We start from the raw sequence: 12525 nt of genomic DNA, 5'->3' as shown, positions 1-12525 counted from the left end.
CTGGGCAGTGTTACACAAGTGGTTGACTTCTCTCGAGTTGTTTAATCCTCAGGAAAATGTAATGACCTCATTTCACAGATGAGGAAACTGAAGCCTGAAGAAAGTAAGTAATTTGCCCAAGGTCACGCAGCTAGTAGCAGATTCAAGAATAAAACCAGCCAGGCAGCCTGGTGCCAGAGTTGGTGTTCTTAATGCTGAATGTCCCTTATGAAATGAGTGTCAATGGAGTTACAAGTCTGGGAAGATACTAAGTGAAATTGGTTGAAGAGTTTAATACCCAAACTCAGGACTTAAAGTTTGGTGAGATTATGATTTGAATAAATTCACACCGAGTTGTCCTTGGTAACTGGAGCTACCTGTCAGCATCCTTTTTTTTTTTTTTTGCAGCCCCTCTTTGAAGGTATGAGTGGCCAGAATAGATGATTTGGGGAGTTATCTAGACTGCCATTGTGAGATATCTCAACAAGAGAGGGGCTTTGGTGTTCCTGGAAGGAGATGAGCAGGAAAGGGTGGGTGTTACAGACATGCCCTCAGAGAGAGAAGCAGGTTCTTTTTAGCTCTTCTTTTGAACTCTGCTCTGACCTCCAGCTGAAATGGGACTGGGCAGCTTCTAAAGAATCGTTGAGAGTCTTGGGCTCAGCTCCAGTGAGGGTGACTTTGAAGACCTTTGAATAATGATAGTAAAGCAGGTAACTGGATCTTTAAGGACCCCTCCCTGTACTTATGGCCTCTGCTTGCTAAGGCGCCCTTCTTGGTTTGGGGACAGAATATGACTGCACCACAAAGCCCCTGTAAGCTGTCTCATTCAGTATGTGCAGAGAAGAGGACTCTCAGAAGTGTATAGAGCTTCCCAAATTGTTATTGTTTCTACCCATAATTTACCAAAAAAGCAAAGCCCAGAATGTAGAAGTGTAACTCCATAATATGACTCAAATCCTGGCTATTCTGAAACTTCTCCGTTTTCCACCACAGGGTAATTTCCATGATACTTTTCCTGGTTGGTCCCTGAGCGACACATTTCCTCACACAAGGCAAGTATTGATGTTTTTGCTCTGACGAAGGATTAAAGGAAATATTCTGTCCCTCTCCTTGCCTGTTAGCTTTCAAAGTCCCCTCTCTCCCACTGGTGCGGACGGAGGCGTGTGAAACACAGTTGCTCAGCCCAGGTCATTGAGGTTCAAGATATCTGTCCCACAAAGTCGTTACTCTGTGGGTGATGTCTTTAAAAGTTGTTAACACTAGGCTGTGTCTTCATGATGCCACAGTGACTGCAACAAATTGAGAAGCTACTCTGCTAATAGTCCTGCGTTTGTTTTGAAGGTCTGTGCGTGTGGTAGAGCCTGCGTGAGGTCCAATACTCTGCATATTCTTCAACAGGTAATTGTTAACAGATTGCAGGTAGTTTAGATGCCCCCTTGCCTCCCTCCATTACACTGTAAACTCCTGCCAGGACATTTTGGTAAAACTAAAGAATGGGAGTCTATTGCACGTGAGAGCCTGTGCAGTGCATACTATATCCAGTAAGAGTGTTGGCTTAAATGGCAGCCACTTTCTCGTCACAGTGCCATTTAAAAACCGAGAGGGTCCGTGCTCTGCTCTCCTGGGTACGTGTTTACAAACTTGTCGAAAGGGACAGAGAAAGCAGGGTGAGACAGGGCTTTGGCTGATGTGGGGTGACTTCAAAACCTCCGGAAGATGCTCGCAGCCCAATACTATGTGTCTATTCTCATAACACATGAAAGCTGGAAGCCTTCTTACAGAATCTGTACCATTATCCACAGGCAGAAGTGTGATTAATGCGTTCTAAACATGCAAACATCTGTACACTTAAAAAAACAAACAAAAAACAAAACTCCAAACAAGGAGATTCAGCCCTCCCTCATTATCTCATTTCATTGTTTTAAAGGACTGAGGAAATCTTCCTTTAAGTAACCTAAATCCATCATGCAACTACTTCTGCTGGTTCCTCAGAAGAGCTGGAACATCTGGTGACCACATCTGTGTTAAAACCCTTCACATACTCTCAAACTATTATTAGATTCAGAAAAAATTTCTTTTTTAAAAAAATAAATTTATATATTTATTTTTGGCTGGGTTGGGTCTTCGCTGCTGCGCTCGGGCTTTCTCTAGTTGCAGCGAGCGGGGGCTACTCTTTGTTGCGGTGCGCGGGCTTCTCCTTACGGTGGCTTCTCTTGTTGCAGAGCACGGGCTCTAGGTGCATGGGCCTCAGTAGTTGTGGCTCGCGGGCTCTAGAGCGCAGGCTCAGTAGTTGTGGCTCGTGGGCTCTAGAGCACAGGCTCAGTAGTTGTGGTGCACAGGCTTAATTGCTCCACGGCATGTGGGATCTTCCCAGACCAGGGCTCGAACCCATGTCCCCTGCATTGGCAGGCGGATTCTTAACCACTGCGCCACCAGGGAAGCCCCAGAATAAATTTCTTTATCATGTGTAAAATTTCCCATAACATTAGACTCCAGATTAATCATTTATCAAAAGGGATGGCACCAATGATTAAAACATGACAGTGGTTGGGAATGAGCAAAACAAGTTTGTCTAAAATGAATAACACTATGATGAATTTTTTTAAAAAGCTCTCATGTCTACTAAGTAAAAGAATATTTATATATGGAAGGGCCATTTATCTTCTGTGAAAAATCTCTTGTGCAACCGAATGAAGCAGAAAATAAATAGGTTCAAAAGTCTCCTTGGGAAAAACAACAGGGCCATATGTTTCCATTTCAAAGATGTTAAGTTTAGGAGTGAGTCAGTTAACTTTGGTCATTTTGAAACACTTAATGAAAATAATTTCCTTTTACCATGATAAGACATCATGCAGAAATACAAAGAGCTAGTACAGGAAACTTTATGAAAGGTGCTGTTTCCTACTGTGTAAGTCAAAGCAAAGCAGGACCAAGTTATTAGTGTTCTACATTATAAAGAAAACCCAATAATGTGTTTAAACAGCCACATGAGATCTAGTTAGAAGGCTATGTAAGGAAGCAGAACTAACAGTAAATATAATGTTAGTGATGAAACAAATTTGTGCTCTCACTGTTTCCCGTCTTTGAGGGAAATGGAATTAAAAGCAAATCATTACATCTTGGCAAGTTCTCAGATGTGGAGTTTCACACGTTTACTGTCTAGGGAGGACTTTCCGCTGGACATTTCCGTCTTTGTTGGGCTGATTTCACCCCCTGGAAGTTGCTAGCTTCCACTGCAAAGATTTTAAAGGCTGTTTTGCTTGCAGCCTGGGACGTATCCATGACCTTACCAAAGTGGAAGTGAAAGCTCTCAGTTTCTCTTCTTTTTTTTTGGCAACAGTAAATCTACCAATTTTACAGTCAGTTGAACAGCAATAGATGAATTTGTTTAAAGTCTGCATTCACAAAGAAAATCTGAACTTCAGTGGCTTGAATGCCTGAAGCTGCAGCGTGATAGCTGAAGGGCAGACATGCTTACAACTTGCTCTAGGCCACTGTCACCTGCTTCTCCGCACAGGTGCTGACCCCTCCCTCAGTCGATCTGGGGCACCCTGATGGGGGAGCAGGAAGCCTGGCCTTTGTGTGCTACAGAGAACGCTTTTCCAAGGACTAGGCCACTGTCACCTGCTTCTCCGCACAGGTGCTGACCCCTCAGTCGATCTGGGGCATCCTGATGGGGGAGCAGGAAGCCTGGCCTTTGTGTGCTCCAGAGAACGCTTTTCCAAGGACTGGACCACTGTCACCTGCTTCTCCACACAGGTGCTGACCCCTCAGTCGATCTGGGGCATCCTGAGAGGGGAGCAGGAAGCCTGGGCCTTTGTGTGCTCCAGAGAACGCTTTTCCAAGGACTGGACCACTGTCACCTGCTTCTCTGCACAGGTGCTGACCCCTCGGTCGATCTGGGGTATCCTGAGAGGGGAGCAGGAAGCCTGGGCCTTTGTGTGCTACAGAGAACGCTTTTCCAAGGACTGGGCCAGTATTCTCCAGCAGTCACAGGAAGCAGAAGAAAGAAAAGGTTAAGGGCCACCACCAGGGTCAGAATAGGTTAAGTTTAGTTAACATCAGAGGTTATAGCTTTTAACAAGAGCTTCAAGAAAACTTATTCGAAGATGCAATTTGTTTCTTCTTTGTCAGCCGTTATTTTTTTTTTATCCTATTGATAGTGACAGCTTAACAAACTTTTTATATGCTAGAGGTTTTCATCCTTTAGAGGATAAAGGACTGTTCCTAAAAAGAGATGCAGGTGGAGAACTTTATAAACCTTCCATGACTTTCAAATTGGGAGCTTTAAAATAGACTCCCTGCTTGGCTAAGTCAAAAATAATCTGTGAGGGATGTTTAAAAAAATCCCTATTGGAGATGGAGGACTGCTTCAGAAATCAGATGCAGAGGCTCAGATTTCTAGAAGCTTCTTTGTGTGTATTTTGCTTTCATCCATTCTAGGACAGTTTTCTTAGTTGTTATTCAAAATTACCAAAGAGGCCTCCTCTGAACTTTCCATACATGTATTTCTTTAAATTTAGAGCATCATACTGAGAAGAACTAGTTGTTTATTGTATTTCTGTGTGAGCGAAAGAGATGGCCACAAATTTCTGAACCTGCTCTCTATGTTCCTATCATTCTGTTAGTCCACGTTTTCTGATTAAGGACTGAAAGGTTCCAGAAATTGGTCCTTCAAAGGAGAGTCATGTAAGCTCTAGCTTTTCGATCGGAAACCCACACCTTTCAATAGGTGTAATTGCCCAGGGCTGATGTTGGGGGTCCTGTGTCATACGAAGGCGTTGTGTATTATTTAGCTGCATTTCTGCCATAGATGAGAGGCTTGACTTTCTTTGAATGAGTTTTATATATTTATTTAGCTGAGGTTTTGTTTTTGTTTCTTGGGGCCACGCTGCGTGGCATGCAGGATCTTAGTTCCCTGATCAAGAATCGAACCCATGCCCCCTCACTGGGAGGGCAGAGTCTTAACCACTGGACCGCCCGGGAAGTCCCTAGCTGAGGTTTTAAAATGTTCAGCTTGGGTCTCCAGAGCCGTGCTTTCTATCTGCTGTTCAGCAAGATAAACATAACCTACACATCCAAGTGCTGTCCTGTAATATGCATTTGACGGCAAAACGGTTTCAGGTATGGTGAGGATTCATTTAATTATTATTTGGGAAATGAGACGTTTTGTATACGAGAATCTTCCAGATACCTAAGCTTACCTCTCAAAAGAACACAAAACTTCTTACCATTTTGAATAAAAGTATTTAATATAATGTATTACAAACTGTATTGCTTTCTGAAACGTGGTATAATGAACGTTGTTTTCAAGAATGGGGCGTTATGACTACCCATCATCGTACGTGGCATTTAAGACAGTCACGTGTCCTCAGTGCACTACACTGCGTGGCCCAGACTGTCGTGATTTTGAATTTGTGATTCTCCTTTTTATAGATTTTCTTACTGTTCTCTTGCCATTATACTGCCAGCTACCCCTCGTTGCTCTAAGTGCCTACCTGGCTTTAACAGTTCTCCCTGCCTCCTAATGTTCTGCTCAAGGTCAAGTTCAATCTCACCTGGCCTCATGCAGGGGTTACTTGAGGGGACCTGTAGCTCTCCATCCCACCTTCTTCCAAACCGGCCCACACACTATGGCCAGGATAAGCTTGCTTCAGTAAAGCTCCATTCACACCAGTGCCTTGCTAGAAAAACTGCTGGCGGCTCTCCACCGCCTGCCTGCTGAATTGGAGTGTGACTTTCCACTCCAGCCTTTACTGTCCTCTGCAATGGATCTATAGCCTATTGTCGTTGACGAGTCAGTCAATTTGCCTGCTCTGCCCAGGCTCCTTTCTCAGTCTCTGCTCCTGGACACCACCCCTGAGAGGGGAGACTTATAGTCCAAAAGTCCAGCCCTCATGCCCTCTCCCATTCATAGCTGATTGGACCAGGGCAGGAGCCTGACCTACGGGAGACCAGTCTATACACGGTGACAACTTGCAAAGTCAAACTGGGAGATTCGTTGGGTGTCAGAGGGCGCTTGGGGCAGAGATACTCTTTCTCCTCTTTCCCAGGTTTTAGCTGAGCACATAGCTGCCCAGAATAAAGACAGTACGTGTAGCCTCCCTTACAGACAGATGTGACCATTTGACTACGTTCTGGCCAGTGGAATATATATATATATATATATATATATATATATATATATATATATCCCCCATAAGTCCTGGGAATGTCCTAGTTTATGCCTGTTATCCTGGTATGATTTTTTGTTTTAAATTTTATTCATTTTTGGCTGCGTTGGGTCTTCGTTGCTGCGCATGGGCTTTCTCTAATTGCGGTGAGCGGGGGCTACTCTTGTTGCGGTGCGTGGGCTTCTCACTGCGGTGGCTTCTCTTGTTGCGGAGCGTGGGCCCTAGAGCACGTGGGTTTCAGTAGTTGTGGTGCACTTGCTCTAGAGCACAGGCTCAGTAGTTGTGGCGCATGGGCTTAGTTGCCCCGCGGCATGTGGGATCTTCCCGGACCAGGAATCGAACCCGTGTCCCCTACATTGGCAGGTGGATTCTTAACCGCTGCGCCACCAGGGAAGTCCCTGGTGTGATTATTAATAGCGTCCTCTTTCACCCTCATAAGTGTTCCAGTTTAGGTGGCATATGACATGGTCACCCTAAATAAGCAGGTATGTTATGTGCAACTTCCAGAAAGTTCTCTCAGGAGAAGTGTGCTCTTGTCCCCTTCCTCCTTTCTGCTGGCTCAGAGGTGCACATGACAGCTGGAGCTTGAATGGCCTCCTGGAGCAAGCGGGCTCCTGGTGGAGCTCGGGTCCTGACACTGCGGAACCCCGTGCCTCTGGACTCCTGACTGTGAGAGAGGAACTAACAGGCTTCTATACTGCAGCTAAATGCCACACACACCTGTTGTTCACACGGATGAGTCGGTCTATGGAGAGAAGTAGGACCAGGAACCAGACACGCACAAAGGCTAGACTGCGGGGCCCTGTGAGCAATGGGGTAGGAGGCTTCACTTCTAACCTTCCAACTCCAGTCCGCCTGGAGCACGCTGGGATTCATTTCCTGTCTTCAGATAACTCTTAAGTGGATTTTCTTCCGGTAACTGTCTGTTGATGAAACCAGACATCGTTACAGCTTCAACCCTCTTCACCCACCTCTGCTGAGCAGCCAGACGATGACTTGCACTTCCCTGTGTTTGTGCTTTTCTGCCTCTGCCCATTCATGCCCCACCCTCTGCCTGGAATCCAGACCAAGTGTCCCCGCTTCACGAAGGCTTCCCTTAGTTTCTCCCTTCTTCGGACCCTGTCATTTTACGTGTGCTTATTCTGTGCCATTTATTTTTCTCTGTCTCCTAACGTAGTTACGTACATGTTGGCATATCCCGCCCTCTGCAGTGTCAGAGCTTTGCAGGGGCCTTTGCTCCTTGCGTTGTTCAGAGAGGTCAGCCTAGGGCCTGCATTTCTTTAATGCACATTAGGTATTTGTTGTGGGCTGTGAAACGCACAACTAAGCCTTTTCGAATGGTCTCTGAATAAACTGTAGGAGCTTTGGTGCAGGATTTCATGTCTTCTAGAGGCTTTTCTTTTCCTCTGCTGGCTTGGGGTTGACAGTACATAATAGGATACCACTAGGTGTTGAATTACAGTTTTAGGAGGAACCTTTCTAAACCACTTGGGAAGCTCTCTGAGGTGGGCATCTTTTGTTGAAACAAACTTCAGTGCTAAGTAGCATGCCTACTACTGTAGTAATTTACAGTTGCTGAATTAGAAGCACAGAAAGTCTAAACAATCTATGAAAAAAAATCACAGGGAAAGTCGGTGTCTATAAAGGAGTTACAACTCGGTCTTTGGATTTCCTTGTGTTAATTACCATACTATGGACTCTATAACTGCAACCGACATTCCATATCATCATGATAAGAATCGTCAAAGGGTTATTAAACGATCACACATGTATACCATTGGGCTGACCTTGCTGCCTCTCAAAACAGAAAGTTCACAACGAAGTAGAAGACCCAGTCTAACCATGTCTTTAATTTTCTGTTCGTGATTGATGGATTTTTGCAACTGACGTGGTCAAATGTTTCGGTATTAATGCTCGCAGTAAAACACAGACACCATACAACGGATCCATGTGTAATTATAACTGCATCTTTAAATTATCACTGTGAGGACGTGCAACAGAAAAATGGGGACTCATGAAGAGTATGTGCTCCTCACATTTCTGATGCATCATTTATAGGCTGTAACTGACGGCCTTTGACAATTTCTAGTGCCCCCTTTCACACTCAACCGTCATGTCAGGACCCACTGGTGTGGGTTAGCCTTTTACACTAATAATAGTTTAAGTCATAAAAGTTGCCACCGATTTTACTTTATTGTTTACAAATTAGAACGGATTTGAAGTTTCTCTTTTTGTAATTGGCATCCAGCTCACTTGCTTTCTTGAGTTGGGGAGATTGCTGCTGAGTTACAGTTGGTGCAACAAGGGCTGCATTTTACCCCAAACCTGGTTAGACCAGGCCCTCACCTCTCTCTGGACACCCCGAGTGTGGCCAGGGGGCTCACAAAGGGGCTTTGTCACAAGTGTGTGGGGCTGTCCCAAAGAGTGACACTTGCTTTCCCAGGCAAAGGCGCTGGCATGGATGAAAAGACACAACCAGACTGAGAAACACACTCCTACTGTGAACGTGACGGAGTCAGAGAAGAAAACACAGGACAGTGGGGATTCCATGTGGGTAGGGGGTCTGGAGAACCCTGTGGCAGGCTGGGCAGACCTGGGGGCAGACCTGGGGGCAGGTGGCAGGGGAGCTGGTCTGGCTCTTTGGGAACCTCAGAAACATTATGGTCAATGAAAGAACATGTATTGTTCTTACATTTATAAGAAATACCCAGGGTTTCCCTGGTGGCGCAGTGGTTGAGAGTCCGCCTGCCGATGCAGGGGGACGCGGGTTTGTGCCCCGGTCCGGGAGGATCCCACATGCCGCGGAGCGGCTGGGCCCGTGAGCCATGGCCGCTGAGCCTGTGCGTCCGGAGCCTGTGCTCCGCAGTGGGAGAGGCCCCAGTGGTGAGAGGCCCGCGTACAGCAAAAAAAAAAAAAAAAGAAAAGAAATACCCAAAGATGTCAGCTATATGGAGACAAAAAATAGATAATGGTTGCGTAGAGCAGGGTGTGGCAATGGCGAATGATTGTAGATAGAAAAGAGGTTTTTGTTTTGTTTTCTAGGGTGATGGAGGTGTTCTAAAATTAGATTGTGGTGACGGTTGCACAACTCTATAAATTTACTAACACTCATTGAATTGCACACTTAAAATGCGTTGATTGTATAGTATGTAAATTTTCTAGTGTGTATTGATATTATATATCAGTAAGGCTACTTGTAAAAAGCCAAAGGAAACGTTATTTTAATAATAATTAAAACACTTCTAGGAAAATCTTATTATATAAAAAGATCATCATGTTACCAAATTTCTATTCTTAGTATTGCATCTGTTTTATCTCAATGACCTGTAAAATGCCCATTGGGATGTTAACTATGAACTGCATTTTTATTTTCCTAAAATTATTATTATGCAAAAAAAGCAGCTTGTATTTCTTTCAATTTATGTGGTATTAGGTAGGAATAAGTTTATTTTCCCCAGTGAGTCAGCATTCCATGGAATTGAGGGTGCTCAGATTTTATACTTTTGCCTTAACAATTACAGCATATAGTTGTAGTAGAATTTTGATAAAGTTTATGTTTAAAAACTATCATAATTTGAAAGTATCATTGGGTTACTGCTGACAGAAAATACTTTATTGTGTAAAATGAAAATACAGCTACATTTTGCATTAGGTCTTGAATCAGTTTCAGTGAGAGAGATTTTATAAATCCAGCCTGTGTGCAAATAGAATTTCTTTTATAAATTAACCTGTATGAACGGTAATGCCTATTATTCCACAAGAATATAGATTTCTTATTTTTACCAACAATTGTCTAAAATACTCTCATGAAAGGAGACTGCGCCAGAGCCGACCCTGCATATACAAAGTGTCTGAGTGTCTAAGGTGCTCTGTAGAAGCTGGATCTGGACATTAGTCCTACAGACTCCACAAGAATTTCTATTCTGTCGTTAGATTCTTTAGGGAAGGTCTTTTCTCGTTAGTTGGAGGGTCTCCCTCACGGTGTTTGTGTTGAATCACTCTCACGTGCCCTAGGACGCCATGCTGAAAGGGAGTCAGGCCCCTGAGAACAGGAACTCAGTTTGGTGAATTGTGTCCCTAATTCCATGACAGACGACCCACGGGCTTCCTGAGGGGGCAGCACACACAACCGCTAGCAAAGCTGCACGCGAGCCATCTGTGCAGGAGGGTCTTTGACCACAGAAAGGATTTGTCAGCCAAGCACCAACAGTCAGAGGAAGGCCCCAGACAAGGGGAGTACGCAGGGGTCAAACAACCCTGGGAAGCAACTTCCCAAAGTCCAGCGCCTGGAGTTAGTGCCAGACCAGGGGACGCCATCAGGGTGGCCCTGGACGTGGTGCTGAATTCACCGGCCTTCTAACTTGCAGTTTCAGCTCCTTCTTGGAACTCGTGTACAAATCCGGGTGGGGCGTGAGTGCCAGCAAGCTGGGGGCTCAGCCAGCAAGGACTGCCAGGCATTTCCCATCCTGCTCTTCCTGGCTGTCCTGGGGTGCTGCCCCCAGGGACCTTGGCTTTTCCTGCGTCCGAGACAAGGGCTGGGTCCGGGGTGCTCTGTGATTCCTTCCCTGACATTCTTTTTCGAGGATGCCTCCTCGCTGGTCTAAGTGAGGGACGGATTCTGTGTTGTTTTTGAGAAAGAGAATTCTGGCTCAGAAAACTGAGCCTTGACACCCAGGACTCCTGGTCTGAATTAAGGCCTCCTGCAGATCCCACCTGGCCCAGGCCTGAGGGCTGAACAGCTTCGGGGCACTGTTACTAATAATGATATAATATATGATACGTATACACACGTACATATGTATACAGCTTACCGTGTGCTCTAGACACTCTTCTAAGCATGTTACATCTATTGACTCATTTAGTTCTCATAAAAACTCTCTGATTAATTACTATTCTTATTCTTACCTATTCTTTCATAAATAAGGATGCTGAGACAAGAGAGTAACTTGCCCAAGGTCACACAGCTAATTAACAGCAGAGCTGGGATTAGAACCTAGGAGGTCTGTGTCCAGAGTTCATGCTCTTACCTAATGTACTACAAATGAGAGTTAAAATAATATTGTGATATGTTATTTATGCAATAATAATAGTAGTGACATTATTATTAGCATCAATTTGAATAGATACCTAGGTCTTACTTAAAGTGAGTTATAATCCCAGAACTTCCTTCACTTCTCAAAAACACTGTAGGGAGGTGATATCGAAAATCATCTACTAGAGAGGAATATTTATAATTAGTTAATATTTTATTTTCAAAACTCTTTGTTTTCCGTGTGGAGGACAGAGCTCCATTGTGAGACATATGTTTGCTAACTGCGTCTTTTACCACCTATAGTTCCTTGAGCAATTAGCTTTGGCTCTCTGGATGCTTCTTCCTCCTTAGAATGGGATAATATTGTCACAGAAGCACAAGGATCAAACATGATAAATTAAAATATTTTGGAAACTCTAAAGCAATATAGAAAGGTAAGATATTACTCATCTCCTGATCCCAGGTCCCCTCGAAATACTTATCTCTGAGGATTTTCAGACTTCTATGCATAAACTGGAGAGGAGGAAAGCTACACAAACCGGTGCTACCCGAAGTGTGGTCTGTAGACCGGCAGCTCCAGTGGCCCCTGGAAGCTCTTTAGAAACGGCATTTCTCGGTGCGTTCTCAGATCTACTGATCAGTAACTGACTGCAGGTGCGGAGCCCAGCAGCCGTGCTCAACAACCTCTCCAGGTGATTTGGATGCACGCGAAGGTTTGAGCGGCACTGTTGTGGAGAGTTTTCATTCATTCTTCAACAAATATTTATGGATGATCCCTAGAAGGGGCCGGTGGCTGTCCCGGGAGGATAAGACACAGATGCTCTCCTCAAGGCGAGTAGCTCCTTCTTGATGAACCCCTTCTCATCCTTCAAGATACTGTTCAAGAGCCCCCTGGAGGACCCCACAGCCCACGGCACGTAGACTGACTGTGGCCACACCGGCGCCGCCTGCGTCTTCACCAGCGCCCCCACACCTGTCCTCCCACCTGGAGGCCTGTCCCTGCGAATTGCTCTTCCCAACCGTCCCGTGTTCTGTGTGGCCTCCGTGCTCCTGTGCTCGCTGGTCTCTCCGTGAAGCCTTCCCTCCTTCAAGGGCCGCTCCCGGGAAGCCTCCCCGCCCTCCGTGCGGACCGTCACTGTCCATCCCTCTGCATCTCCTGTGTGCCTCCACCGGGCCTCTCTCGGGTCATAAGGTGAGATGTTTTATGTCTGGTTTTCCCCTAAACTAGAAGTGTGCATTTTAAATTTCTAGATCTCCAGAGCTTGATCCACTGAGGGAAGACAGGAACGAAGTGAGGGAGAGGGGGCCGGGGGGTCGGGGGGTGGGCGTTTGCCTTTTTGC

At 45.3% G+C, this 12525-nt stretch overlaps 1 long non-coding RNA gene across 1 annotated transcript in view; it reads left to right on the top strand.

Moving 5' to 3' along the window:
• Window positions 1-12525, top strand: part of LOC149746882 (uncharacterized) — a 14274-nt gene extending 1749 nt beyond the window's left edge. The window contains exons 2-4 of the long non-coding RNA XR_016388748.1: window positions 973-1031; window positions 1321-1377; window positions 1907-12525. This is a non-coding gene — a long non-coding RNA (uncharacterized LOC149746882). The remainder of the gene's footprint in view (window positions 1-972; window positions 1032-1320; window positions 1378-1906) is intronic.

Source organism: Delphinapterus leucas, chromosome 18 (assembly GCF_059928025.1).
Source record: "Delphinapterus leucas isolate spDelLeu-1000000601 "Yukka" chromosome 18, BTC_Dleu_Yukka2, whole genome shotgun sequence".
Taxonomy (NCBI): Eukaryota; Metazoa; Chordata; class Mammalia; order Artiodactyla; family Monodontidae; genus Delphinapterus; species Delphinapterus leucas.
Note: the sequence above shows the minus strand (reverse complement) of the source record. Positions and strands in the feature narration are given on the sequence as shown.